Genomic DNA, 14304 nt, shown 5'->3' with positions numbered 1-14304 from the left:
AATATGAAATAAGGGATGGTGAAGGGCCTTAGGTCCATGGACTTATGGGTATATAAACACCCTAAAGTCTCCCTAAACCCCTAAAACCCTTATTTCCCACATCCAACCTCCATAACACACTCAAAAATACACACAACCACTCCTCTTCCATTTCGGCTCATATCCAAATCCAAACCAAGAAGAGTTTGTGTTAGATCTTCATCGTAAAATCAAGAACACGTCTAGATTCACGTCTTGAATCAAACACGAAGCTATAAGTGAGCCAAAAAGGTACATTTTAGGTTAAAGGTTAAGTTTTTGAGGTCGGTTTGCCCTAGGATTTGATACTAAGTCAAATCGGTCCATATTAGGTAAGAAAAATGTAAACTTGAACGTAAACAAGATGTTTGGAATGAAACGGGATGAATGAGTGACGTTTAGACCGTGTTAGAATGTGTAAATGAAGTCGTTAAGGCTCAGAACACATATAATTATTAAAACAGGCATAATGGGATGTAAGTGAGTGACTAGAATGGAAATACACAAACAAACCACGTATGAATCGAGTTCAAGAGAAACTCCATTCATTTGGAAAAAGAATCGACTCGAACTGGAACGAATCGAATTGGATGAACGAATCAAATCGAATTGGAAATGAATTGATTCGATTGGTTTGAAACTTGATTTGATTGGTTTGAAACTCGATTCGATTGGTTTGAAACTCGATTCGATTGGTTTAAACTTCAGTTTTCTAATGAGGTTTTAGTAAAGGCTTATTAATGAAAATCAAAATTTTCCAGCAACTCGACCCCTGCTAGGGACTTAGCCCGTTGGACCCCTGGTTTTTAATAGGGTAGGTGTAACCATAACAAAATCATATAAATAAATAGAAGAGAAGCAAATATATAAGTTATAATAAATGGTTTTTAATTAAGGTAGGTGGTCTACAGGCTATTAAAAAGAACTAATATCAATTAATTGAGTTGGGTGTAACCATTAACAAAATCATATCAATAAATATAAGATCAATCACTTTGAAAATTTCAACTTGCCACTTACAAAATTCTCCAATAATTTCCTCCTGCAAAATCCTCCCTCCACCAAATTATGTATAACATTATGCTTTGTCCTCTTCCAAATCCACCTCACTATAAGCTCTTGATATTTTGTTGGAATTGGTGTTCTCGGAAATATAATAACTTTTGAATGGTCTCTTTTCGTATTCGATTATTAGATGGATTCCAGGAAATAAGAAATGGGAGGCTTACACATTGGATTTGCGGATGCAATGTGTTGGCTTGTCATGTTTTCCTGGATCTCTAGTAGGTCTGGAGGTTTATGCTTTTAATGGTGTCCGAAGGTTTGACTTTGGGGGCTATTTGGCTAAGCTTTTGAAATTGCTTAAGCTTAGCCCAACACCATCTAAGACTAATGACCAGGTGACATGCACTTGAAATGTTAAACGGGATATATCGGTGTAATCATGTTGATAAACGCGTACCTGACATCCCTAAATGTTATTTAATGTTGAAGAATCATATCCAACTAAGGTATTTATCGATGTAAGCGTATTTATATATGCTACCCAAGATACCAAAATGTTATTCAAGGTTGGAGAACCATATATATTGTCTTGTAAGTAATGATATATAATGTCAGATTGTTCATCGCTGGCATAACGGAGGAATGCTAACATGCATTGGTGAAATCATGTAGACATGTACCAGCAGCGCGAAATTCCAAAGATTATTTTTGTTTAGAACACTGTGTTATACTAAATCATTTGTACTATTAAACTAATTAATTTTGTTCGTATTAGAAATATTGTTTATTTATGTTGAATTATTATGATGTATATAACCAAATAATAAAATAATTAAATACATTGAACATTGTTTGTGTTTCGACTTTAGTCACATGGTCTCACAAGAATCTTATCTAATATTGTTTGTTCACTTAGATTGTTACAATCGCTTACAATATCTAAAAGCATGTATAAATATTATAAAAGCACGTCCAAATCTTCTAACCGTTATAGTAGTCATGGAAAAATGTCGTCAACCCTAACATCCCTTTCACACTTGATCCTCGATTAGTTATGTAATTCACCGAGTTGGACTAGTTTACTCGTTCCTAACTCAACACGAAATCATTCTATATGGTAAACAACGACTAATTGACATCTAAACTTAACGGGATCGTCAGGCGGACTAAACCGACTTGAAACCCCTATAAATAATTGGCCAAAGTGCATTTAAATGAGCAGATACCATCCTCACATCATCCTGTCATAAAGCTCCAACCCAATTTGACCACAGAAGCACTCTATAATCGGTGTTGAGTTCGTTTTCTAGTAGTACACCCCAACTCTCCTGCTCCTTCGATTCATCATTATAAATGGTAATTGTTTAGTAATTCTTGGTCGGAATTTGATCCTCATCAAAACTCCTCCATCATTTTTAATTGACAAAGGGTGTAAAGCCCTCAATTGAATCCTAGGGTTCTTGAGGGATAAGCCTTTATTCAAGATCTTGTTTATATATTTTCCGTTTCATTCTAGTAACGTGGTAGACACCTACCCCAGTGGCAGATGCACTTGGTTAAAACACTAAACCGGTTCTAGGTCTAGAACACCAGTTTTCTGTTTTATCTATATTTATATTACTTTCTATTGTTTTAACTAAATATTAATGTATTTAAACTAAAAGACAATAATGTTTTCTCTTCTTCCTTGTGGAAGCTCTTCCGACCCTCATCACCCAACTTCAAGCCATGAATGTTGCACCCACATGCGCAACTGCCAACCTAGTTCCTTGTTCCATCAAGAAATTCACCAACGCAAACCCGCTCAAATATGTTGGAGCCGAGGGTGCTACTACTCTCCTCCAATGGTTCAAACATTTAGAGAGTATCTATCTTCATTGTGGAAACCTAGAAGATAGGAAAATCACTTATGCCTTAAGTGTCTTTCGCTAGGGCGCCCTTATTTGGTGGAATAGTGAGAAACACTCTATAGGGGTGGAAGTCACCATGGTTTTGCCATGGGACAACCTTAAAAAGCTTATGCTTAAGAATTTTTGCCTGAAATATGAGCTCTTGAAGTTGGAATAAGTGTTTTGGAATTTGAAACAAGAAGGCAGTGACAATGTGGCATATAATGAGCGCTTCTACGAACTTAGCCTCTTCATCCCGCATATGGTCACCCCTCTAGATTGAGCCATCGAAAAGTATATCTCCGTCCTACCCATGAAAATTCAAGACTTCGTCTTGAGTCATGACCGAAAGATCCTCCACGAAGACATAACTTTTGCCAGTACCCTCACCGAAAACCACATCAAGGTCGGAACTCTAACACGTAAAAGTACTAAAAAGCCTTCCGAAAAAGCCATAACTGAACTTCAAAATAAAGTCAAGGTTGAAACCTCATCAAAACCCATTCATACCAACACCAACCACAATAACCACAATATTAAATGCACAATCCGAAACTACACCATAACCAACTCGAACCCATCACCAACCCATGATATCCAAAGTTAACCCAACAAAAATCCCTACATGGGGACATATCCTTTGTGTGACGCATGTAAATTCACCACCCTACTACCGAACCATGTCAAAAGTGCTTCCATTGTGTCCGTTTTGGTTACTACTTCTACTCTTTCCATGAACCTATAAAAACTCAACACAACTCATATGTCCAATAACCCATTATTCAACCATATCACAAATCATATGCCCTACCTTATGCAACCGCACTCCCAATTATGCGAGCCTGCTATCATTGTGGTGACCCAAGCCATCTTTACAACACGTGTACAAAACTCGTATACCAAATCCAAACCTACCCAAACCAAACCAAAAAACTCCAAATATATTAAGCCCACGCCTTCCAATCAGAAGCCCAAGTCGACCAAGCCCAACCCATCTAAGCTATTCAACCTAACCAAATCAAGACAACCAACATATGCAAGGATGCGTGTATATTAATGCCAGTAAATTTCAACTTATAAATCATGGTACCACTTCACACTAGTCCTTTTGCCCAAGACTCATCTACCCCTGAGAAGACGAGCGTTGTGAGCAACATTTTCCTTTTCGCATTTAATATTTGTGTCTTTGATCTTCCCGTTTAAATAATATCTTAATGTACTATCAAACCTTTCAATAATATTAGTGAAATTATGTTTGCATTTGATATATCAATCTTCATTTAGCGTTCTCACAAAGCACGACACGCATTATTTTTGTTTACCGATGCTCAAATCAATCTAATGGCCTATGACCAGTGGTCCCACACATAATCGTTAATGGAAACCGGGACCATGTGCATGGCTATGTGCATGGTTATCTAATAGGAAGCATAATCTAGGCTACCTACGACCGGTTACTTTGAATCGTGGTTGTATACTTGGTTATGGCATAGCCATCTAATAGGATTCCTATGTAGCTATGTTATTTTATTTGTATTGATTTTATATTTCATTTTCGATTATTAGATACCTCAAAGAAAGTGTCCCCAACTAAAACCATTGTCGTAATGGTTAAACATCGTCGAGAATAGCATTACTAATGACTTTGCTTCATTATTTCACCAATTTTGATAATTTCTTATGGATATCATGTATTTACACAAATTATAGTTTTCATGGATCCAATGTTTCATATAGTGGACTTAACTATTTTGATCATTACTTTCGTCTACTATAGGTTTTCTCTTGGTTTATTAATTCTCGACAACTTGTTGCATCTTTCAACGTTCTATCTTGATGTTCAGGATTTTAATGATTTCATTATTCCCTTTCACTCAACTATTTTATTGGTTATTATTGGTTCACATTTTTTTAGTCTTGAATAATCAAATTCAAGAATTTTCTTTATTTTTCAATGACCGTTAAAATTTTGTTCGTGTTTATTTTCAAAAATTGTATCTTGCTGTTCAAATGATTTTCTTATACATGTATGTGTGATTTCAAACCGCCGAATGGAACAAGCCATGCGGACCATGCGACGAAATAAGTAACCATGAGTGCATGCGTAATTACTAAAACCCTCACATAGAAGTCATAGCGAGAACATTGTAAGGCAAACAACTCAAAGCCATGTGACTATAGAACACCGGTACAAATGACATATAATATGGCAAGATCATGGTGGATACGCTGCTGACACATCCTATATATTAGTGGATTTGTCATATTATTCATTCATATCATTTTCGGGCCATTCGAACCCTTGCGTTGTTTCATTTTATTTTTGTTACAAAAAAAACGATTTCGTAATATGGTTTCTTATTGTAATCTTTCTTCTTTTTTAATTTCGGGAAGAAATTCCCAAAATTTGTGAATAGTGTAACATTCATAAATTTTCAAACCTGAAAACCCGGCCCGTTAAAAAAATTTTATGTAATTTTCGTTATTCGAACTATTGATATTGTACCAACTCCGGTTTTCAAACTTATATCCGTTACCCAACCCGTGTTACATTCGGGAAATTTTATTAATAAAATTATCGCGTTTATCGAGTAAACTAATTATTATAATATTATCGTTTATTTACTTATTTAAAATATATATGTATATAACTTTCAAGTTATGACAAAACTTACCCTAAACTTAAACTATTACCCAAGTGTGTTTCGACCAACAAACTGTAGGGACCTATGTGCAAAATCTGAAACATAATTATATTATATTACATTAACCCAACCCAGACCCGTTACCATATCCTTTAACCTGTATCTGGTTTGAACCCGAGACCCGTTTTGATTTCTTGCTGCATAATTCTCGTTGTAAAATAGGAATTGATCTTTTCATATCGTTTATGCTTGTATTATGAACTATACTGACAATTTAATTAAGTAATAAGAATCATAGCTTGATCGTATGTTTTTAACAATCCTTCTATAACCACTTCGGGTTAGACCCTTTATACATATTCAAAATACAATTAAGCAATAGGGCACCTTATCCATGATCTCGCGACTGGAACCCCAGGATCAATTGATGTATAACACCTTGTGTATGGGACTTTGGTTCATGTTTGAGCCGTAACATGTGTTGATCGTTCTTCATTGTTATAGCCTCAATTCAGGTAATTAATAAGTGCATTAGTATCGGCTTAACGTGTATACTTAAAGCCCTAACATCAATTAACGATTTGAGCAATCTAGGATTCTAGGGTTCATAAGTTTAATTTGGAATTCAACAGTTGTTATAATTATTTATTTTTTTGTTCTTGGTTTATCATCAACTGGACACACCAGCCCAGTGGATGGTGTGTGTGTTGTTCTTGTAACTCGACCATCCACTCGGGTTCGAATCCGGGTGAAGGCGTTCCTTTTTTTTTTTATTCGATATAATTATATTAATACTTATGATTTTAATTAAGGTTATGATTTTTTTTCTGTTTTATTTTAGTTAAAGTTATGATTTTAATTAATATAATTAATAATAATAATAAACAAATGTTATTTTACGTAAACGACACTACTAAGTTAATGTTTTCTCGTCGATGAACATTCTTTTCACTATAAGTTAATGGATATATATATATATATATATATATATATATATATATATATATATATATAATATAGTTTTACAAAAATAAAACATATATAATTTTAACTACACATGTTAAATAGATGTTTACAATTAAATTCCGTTAAAGATTCAAGATAAATATTTACTAAATATTATTTTATGCATTGTTACATATTATGACTATTTATTTAAATATTTATGTATTTTTATTTTATTTACTCGACTAATTATATGTATATTTTATATTAACATTACTTATTCAAATTATTAATTTATAAATTTGATTATATATTTACCATATCAAATAAACAAGGGTGATTCAATAAATATTAAAAATAAAAATAATGATTTTAATAGATAAATGTTAATACATTAATATTTGCAATAATAATCACTATAAAAAATCAATCATTCGATTCAGTAATACTATAATCACAACATAATTTAATCTAGATCGAAATCTCAAATCCATTATATATGTTATCTCATTTATTAATAACTCATAATATTATATTATTTAACTAGGAATCCTTTTCGGTGAATCCCGAAGGGTTAATTTCTATCATCATCATTTGCGTTATCTTTACTCATCTAATCAGGTGAGTATCTGAAACCCCCCCCCCCCCATCTTAGTTTATACTGTTTTGGGAACATATGCGTTCGTAGATATTTTACTTCTATTTAATACCCAAACATACAACTGTTAGTCTTGTGTGTTTAAAAATTTATGCCTAACGTGTTATATGCTTATATACTTTACTTGAATACATGTCGGAGAGGTCCAACATATTCTCAGACTAGTATGATCATACGCCCATCGTGTTAGCCATCGTTCAGTTCATCTAACATCAAGCTTACCGACAACATTATTTACTGGCTCATCGGTTAAATTACTTATCTCACTTGAAACAGTTTGCTCTTTTATATTATTATTATAGTGTCTTAAGTCTGGTGTTTTACTCACTCAACCTAGTGTTGACAAAACCTGTTTGTATTTTTAACGCATATGCAGGTTAACGAATGATATGATTATCAAGATTGTTTAGAGACACTTAGGAATGCATGCTAGAGAGAAGAAACAATAATTTAAATCTTATTTTATCTTTACTTATTTTAATGATATTTTATGTATTATAATTATTTGAATTTGTTGTAATTTTTAAATTGGAATAATAGATATCATAAATTTTAATTTTGCATGATAGTAACTTGAGAGCTGTGAGCAATCAGCTCACGCCCCGACATTTCAGCCTTAGGTTGGGGTGTGACAGATATTTAAATAGATAAACTTATTTAGTCTTCGTTCATTACACGTCACTTGAGTTAGTTTCGTTTAATTTATGAAACATTTTAACAATCCCGAATATAGAAAATTAATCCATTATCTATGTTTTAATCTCACATAAATAACTTATCTAACCCAAGGGGCTAGAGTGCAAAATATTCAAAAAATTTTTATTTATTTTTCCTTTTCCATCCTCTTCCCCCTCGTCAACCCTAAAACCCATTTCTCGATTTGATCCTTGATTAATGTCGTAATTCACGGAGTTGAACTAGTTTACTCATTCCATACTCAACACGAAATCATTCTATATGATTAACAATGACTAATTGACAGTTAAACTTAATGGAATCGTCAATTCCCTTTTAACTCATAAGGCAGACTAAACCGACTCCAAATCCCTATAAATCCTTTCTTAAGGTGCAATTAAACGAGAAAACACCATCTTCATTGTAACATCATACTTTTGATAATAATAAATAAAAGAACTTTTTTTTACTTAATGGTGTGTTATTATGTAGTTAAGTTAATAAAAATAATAGAGTGTGGGTTTGGACAATAAATTATGGGATAAGGGATGGTGATGGGCCTTAGGTTCATGGGCTTAGGGATATATAAACACCCCAAACCCTCCCTAAAACCCTCATTTCCTACATCCAGCCTCCATAACACACTCAAAAACACACACAAGCACTTCTCTTCCATTTCGGATCAGATCCAAATCCAAACCAAGAAGAGTTAGTGTTAGATCTTCGTCATACAAACAAGAACACATCTAGATTCACGTCTTGAATCAAACCCGAAGATAGAAGTGATCCATAAAGGTACGTTTAAGGTTAAAGGTTAAGTTTTTTAGGTTGGATTGCCCTAGGATTTGATACTAAGGCAAATCAGGTCTTATTAGGTAAGAAAAATGTAAACTTGAACGTAAAAAAAGATGTTTGGAATGAAATGGGATACGTTTGGACCGTGTTAGAATGGATAAATGAAGTCGTTATGGCTCAGAACACGTTTTATCATTAAAACGGGGCATAAGGGGATGTAAGAAAGTGATTTGAATGGAAATACATTAAAAAAACCATGTTTGAATCTAGTTCTGGAGAAACTCTATTCGTTTGGAAAACGAATAGAATCGAATTGGAAAAGAATCGAAATGAACTGAAACTCGATTAGATTGGTTTGAAACTTGACTCAATTGGGTTGAAACTCTATTTGAAAGGTTTGAACTTCATTTTTCTGATAAGGTTTTTAGTAAAGGCTTATTAATAAAAATAATTTTTTTCCAAGCTGACCTGGAAGCTCGACTCCAGCCAGGGGCTCTGCTCTTTGGACCCTGCTAGGGGTTGCCGCTCCTAGACCTCGCTGTCGGGGGCGCTGCCCCCGGACCCCATTTAGCTATGGGTTTCACTAACCTAGTACTATGATATAGTTAGAAGTAGTTAATTGACACTTATAATTATTACACAGTCAGTCGTGCATAGCTAAGGATGGGCATTTGCGTTAACTCATAAAGGAATAGGATACGGGTAAGTTCTAGCCCATTTTCTCTGTTATGTTTTCGAGGATGCGTGCATAATCCTATGTGGTTAGTTAATACACTTACCTTAAAAGTTAAGTGTATGCTATATGATTGTATAATTACTGATATAGAAAAGTTTAAAAGTATGTATGTAATTATATGAATAGTAGTATGAAGTAATATATGTATGAATGCATGATTGTATGGAAATGAGGGACCAGACCTTTATAATATATGAGAGGATAGAGACCAGATCCTTATAATATCTGAGAGGATAGGGACCAGATCCTTATAGTAACTGAGAGGATATGGACCAAACCCTTATAATATATGTGAGGTTATAGGGCGGAAGGCTCTTTAAAACGTAGGGATAGTTATGTAAGATGTATGTTAATAAAAGAAAGAATGAAAAAACGAATGAATGTATGTATGAAAGAAAGGTAAACTGGTAAAGCGTGTAATATGTGTCTTCGGATACATAAGTATAAGAATGCAATGTATGTTGTCTGATTAACTAGAACTCACTCAGCGTAGCTGACTTTTAGTATGCACGCATGTTAATATGTTGAGACAGCTGGTTTGAGGGTAACACATGGAATTGGACTGAAGAGGCTTGCATCTTGAGAAGATTGTTATGATGTTTAAAAATGACTTTTGTATCTTATGATTTAAGACATGAGTTTGATTTTTATGAAAATATGTGAATGATTATATAATATATGGTTGAAGTTTAATGTTTCCACAAAATTTGTAATTCACTTTGATATTTAGAATTGTGTTTATGAGTAAATTCAACTGTTGGTAAGGTTCTCGGAACCAGGGTCTTACAAGTTGGTATCAGAGCATAAGTTCGATAGAAATAATCGACGTTGACAAGGTTATCCAAACTAGCGAATGCCGTCCCGATCAAGCGGTGGGTTATGCTACCTACTCATTTGGAGATGAGGCCTTTTTTTAGTGGGAAACTATGGACAAAAGATATACCCCTGTCGAGATCAAGGCTATGAGGTGAAACGAATTGAAGTGGTTTTATGCTGATGCTGAAGTTTCTGAATCTGAAGGCGGGTAAGATGACACACCGCGAGTATACTATTGAATTCAACCACATGTCTAGGTCGGTGCCTGATATGGTGAACACTGAAATGAAAAGGATTAAGTTCTATGTCAGGGGCAACCACAGAATGTCCGCACCTTAGTCAGGACTAGTAAACATGCTACGTTTTATTCTGTTGTTGAACTCGCAGAGATGGTTTACGAAGATATGACTGTGGACAATGTGGTCATGGAAGAAAATAAAGAGAAGAAATGGATTACTCATGCTAAGCGGCCCACTACTCAATCATGGAACCCTGGAGATAAAAAATAAAAAGTGTGGGAAAAGAAGTCGTGCAAGACTTGTGGGAAGATGCATAGTGGCGAATGCAAGTGGGGTGTTGGAACTGATGTTTGTCACAAATGTGTAAAGGCTCATGGTGGAGAGTGCATATTCGGATCAAATGCATGTTATAAGTGTGGGAAGGTGGCGCATTAAGCTCATGAATGCACTTCAAAGCCCGCATGTTACAAGTGTGGTAAGACGCGTCACATGGCAAGGGAATTCACTAATGAGGAAGCCAAAGGAAGTGGGAAGAAGGATGCTGACCAGTCCAGGCCAAAGACCAAAGCTTACATGTTGACTGAAGAGCATGCCAAGAAGATCCCATATGTTGTAACGGGTACGTTTCTAGTAAATAGTATTTTCGCTTTTGTATTGTTTCATTTAGGTGAGGATAGAAGTTTTGTAGCTACGACATTTAGTAAGTTAGAAAAAATGATATGTTGTCATGTGCCTAAAACATTTATAGTAGAAACTGCTAGTGAAACCTCGGTTAGAATAATGAGAATGGTTAAGGATTATAAGATAAAGTTAGAGGGACATGAGTTCTCTGTTACCCTTTGTGTTATGACCTTAGGAGGGATTGATGTGGTTTTGGGAATGGATTGGCTATCCGAGTTTATGGCTCAGATGGTGTGTAAAAGTAGGTAGATGAGGTTAAAGTCCTTAGATGTTGGTACGATGACAGGTTTTGGTGATAAAAAAAGTTCAGGCCTTAATGCTATTTCGATGATAAAAGACAAAGGTTTGTTAAGGCCAGAGTGCAATGCCTACCTGGCGTATGTTGATAAAGCTACGGCCAAGACGAAAGAAGTGAAAGATGATCCTATTGTGCGCGACTATCCTAAAGTGTTCCTTGAGGACCTTCCGAGGTTGCCACCGAAGTGAGAGGTAGAATTTCAGATACACTGAGTACCAGGAGCACAACCCGTCATGAGAGAACCTTACTGCCTAACGCTGTCCCAGACGAAAGAGTTGATGTCCCAACAGCAAGAACTATTCGACAAAGGTTTTATAAGGCCGAGTATTTCCCCGTGGGGCGCACCGGTGTTGTTTATTAAGAATAAAGATGGAAGTATGAGAATGCGTATAGACTATCATTAGTTGAATAAGGTTACGGTAAAGACATATATCCATTGCCACGGATTGATGATTTTTTTGATCAACTATAAGGTGTGAGTTGGTTCTTACAAATACACCTTAGATTAGGCTATCATCAGCTGAAGGTGAAAGAGGCAGACATCCCTAAGACAACATTTCAGACGCGGTATGGACACTACGAATTCCTCATGATGTTGTTCGGTCTAACGAATGCTCCCGCAACATTTATGGATATGATGAACAGGATACGTCGGCCAATGTTAGACATGTCAGTTATCGTTTTCCTTGACGGTATATTGATTTATTCAAAGATTGTAACACCCTAAATTTATTAAAGACTCCACGTCATTTAACATGCGGAAAAAAAAATACGGTCCCAAAAATCTTTCTTTTTAATTATGACTTATATAAAATATATTCCATCAACCGAACCCATTTATAAATTTTACAACAACTTGACTTTTAAATTAAGACAATACATATATAAAAATCTGATTAATTGTACCCAATGAAATAAAGGAAATCCAATTATTGAGATGTGTGTCTTGATTCGTCTCGAGCACTTGATCATTTTCCACCACCTAATCCGCGATATTTACCTAGCGCAAAACAACGCAAGATATTAGTATAACAAGTAACTATAATCACTTTGCAGCTTAATACAAGCTTCAACTCGAATATGTGGAGGAGCCAAACTTTAAGCAAAAGGAGTACACCATTGCATGTTACTTTGGATGCAGACTCGCAACCCCGATTACATATTCACATCGTTTACAACTTGTTCATCTGATCCCGAGAGAAAACTCGTACCTGTTTCTAAACAATGTAATCACATTAAATATTATAATTACATAACCCACAACTCGGCCAGTTTACAATCTACTATATTTCTCTCATGATATGTTACTTAAAAATCTATTCATAGTGTTTCATAATTGTTAAAACCTCGTTCGACTAACATGCCACCAGAAACTATCACGAGCGGTTCATTAATCTAAATGACCAAGATACCCATATACGTATTATTCATATATGATTATTAATAACAAGTCAAAAGTAACTGTTCAGCTACACTATCAATATTGGCCCTTCATTAATAGGTCGATACTTTTAATTAGATATACCATCCATGTGAACACTAACAAATTACCAATCTCCAAACTAGTCACATTACAAGTAATCTATTTTACAACTTTGATTTCCATGAATAGCATAAACAAAATAAAAGTCAAAACGTAACATTGCAATACAATTATAGAGTAAGATCCATTTACTAACACATGATAAAGCAACTTACACTTTTAGCGGGTCAAAAAGACCCCATCTCCCTTATGAAGTTAATATAACTAAGTTCTTTCTAAATAAGTCGAAACGACCCGTTTCCACCACATAAGGATATATAAATCAAAACACTCAAAAACTCAGGATTTGACATTTACAAGAAATTATAACTACATGGTTTTAGATGTAAGATAAACTTACCATTTCCCGTAGGAGCTTGATTACGCGACGTCTGTTCAACTAGTTGACTTCCAAGCTTGCTTCGTACCTAGCTTGTTAACGTGTCAACTTTCAACATATAGAATACATAATGTGGACAATGAAATCACTCTACAATAGTATTCTTTCATATAAAATCCAACATACAAAGTTCATCGTTCAATATTCAACATGTGTGACATGTTATTACAATTTCTTGCATAACCCTTTATGCTAGTATTTGTAACCCATAAAACACCCTATAATAAATTAGCACAACCAATTATATTCAACAATTCATATTATACTTCGACGTGTTTAAATATTCAGTTTTAACTTATTTTTCTAATAAGCTAGTTCATGTGAAATACTTTATACGCAGCTGTAATCATTGGCCAATTTGACCAAGTAAACGACCATATTTTTCCTTTTTCTAAAATTCTGCAGAAAATAGACTCCACAAGGTTTCCAAGCATATAAAGAACACCCAAAACGGACACTTGGTTGATTTTATACAATTTATACAAAATAGCCTAAAATCAGTACAAAAGCTGCGAAAATTTAAGTTAGTGTTTCTTCCCCAATTCAACCCAATGACATATACAACCCCAAAATCCTGATTTTTAACGCAAATCAAATATACATAAAAGTTTAGGAACACCCGGTACAACAATTATAAGTTACAATATGTCAACACTATCAAATGTATTAAAACTTTAGTTGAGGCATTTTATCAAACACCTTATAGGCATAATTATGTCTTACCAAATTAACAGTTATAAAGGTGATTACAAACCCCCAAATAACCAGTTCCATCATCTCAACCAAATTTATATATCACATATATATCAACATGCAATCAAATTTCAAATTATATGCATACTTTATTCATAAAATGGAAGGAACCACAACACTATCAATTCTATGCTCACTGATTTTAACACCTAGTTCATCATATATGAACCCATCCTCATTAATTTAAGAACTAGGGTTTAAATCACCATACCTCGGTTCTTCCTATTAG

The sequence above is a fragment of the Bidens hawaiensis genome, unplaced genomic scaffold, assembly GCF_021521415.1.
Source record: "Bidens hawaiensis isolate Kalapana, Puna unplaced genomic scaffold, B.hawaiensis_p1.1 tig00003288_1, whole genome shotgun sequence".
NCBI classification, from domain to species: domain Eukaryota; kingdom Viridiplantae; phylum Streptophyta; class Magnoliopsida; order Asterales; family Asteraceae; genus Bidens; species Bidens hawaiensis.
Note: the sequence above shows the minus strand (reverse complement) of the source record.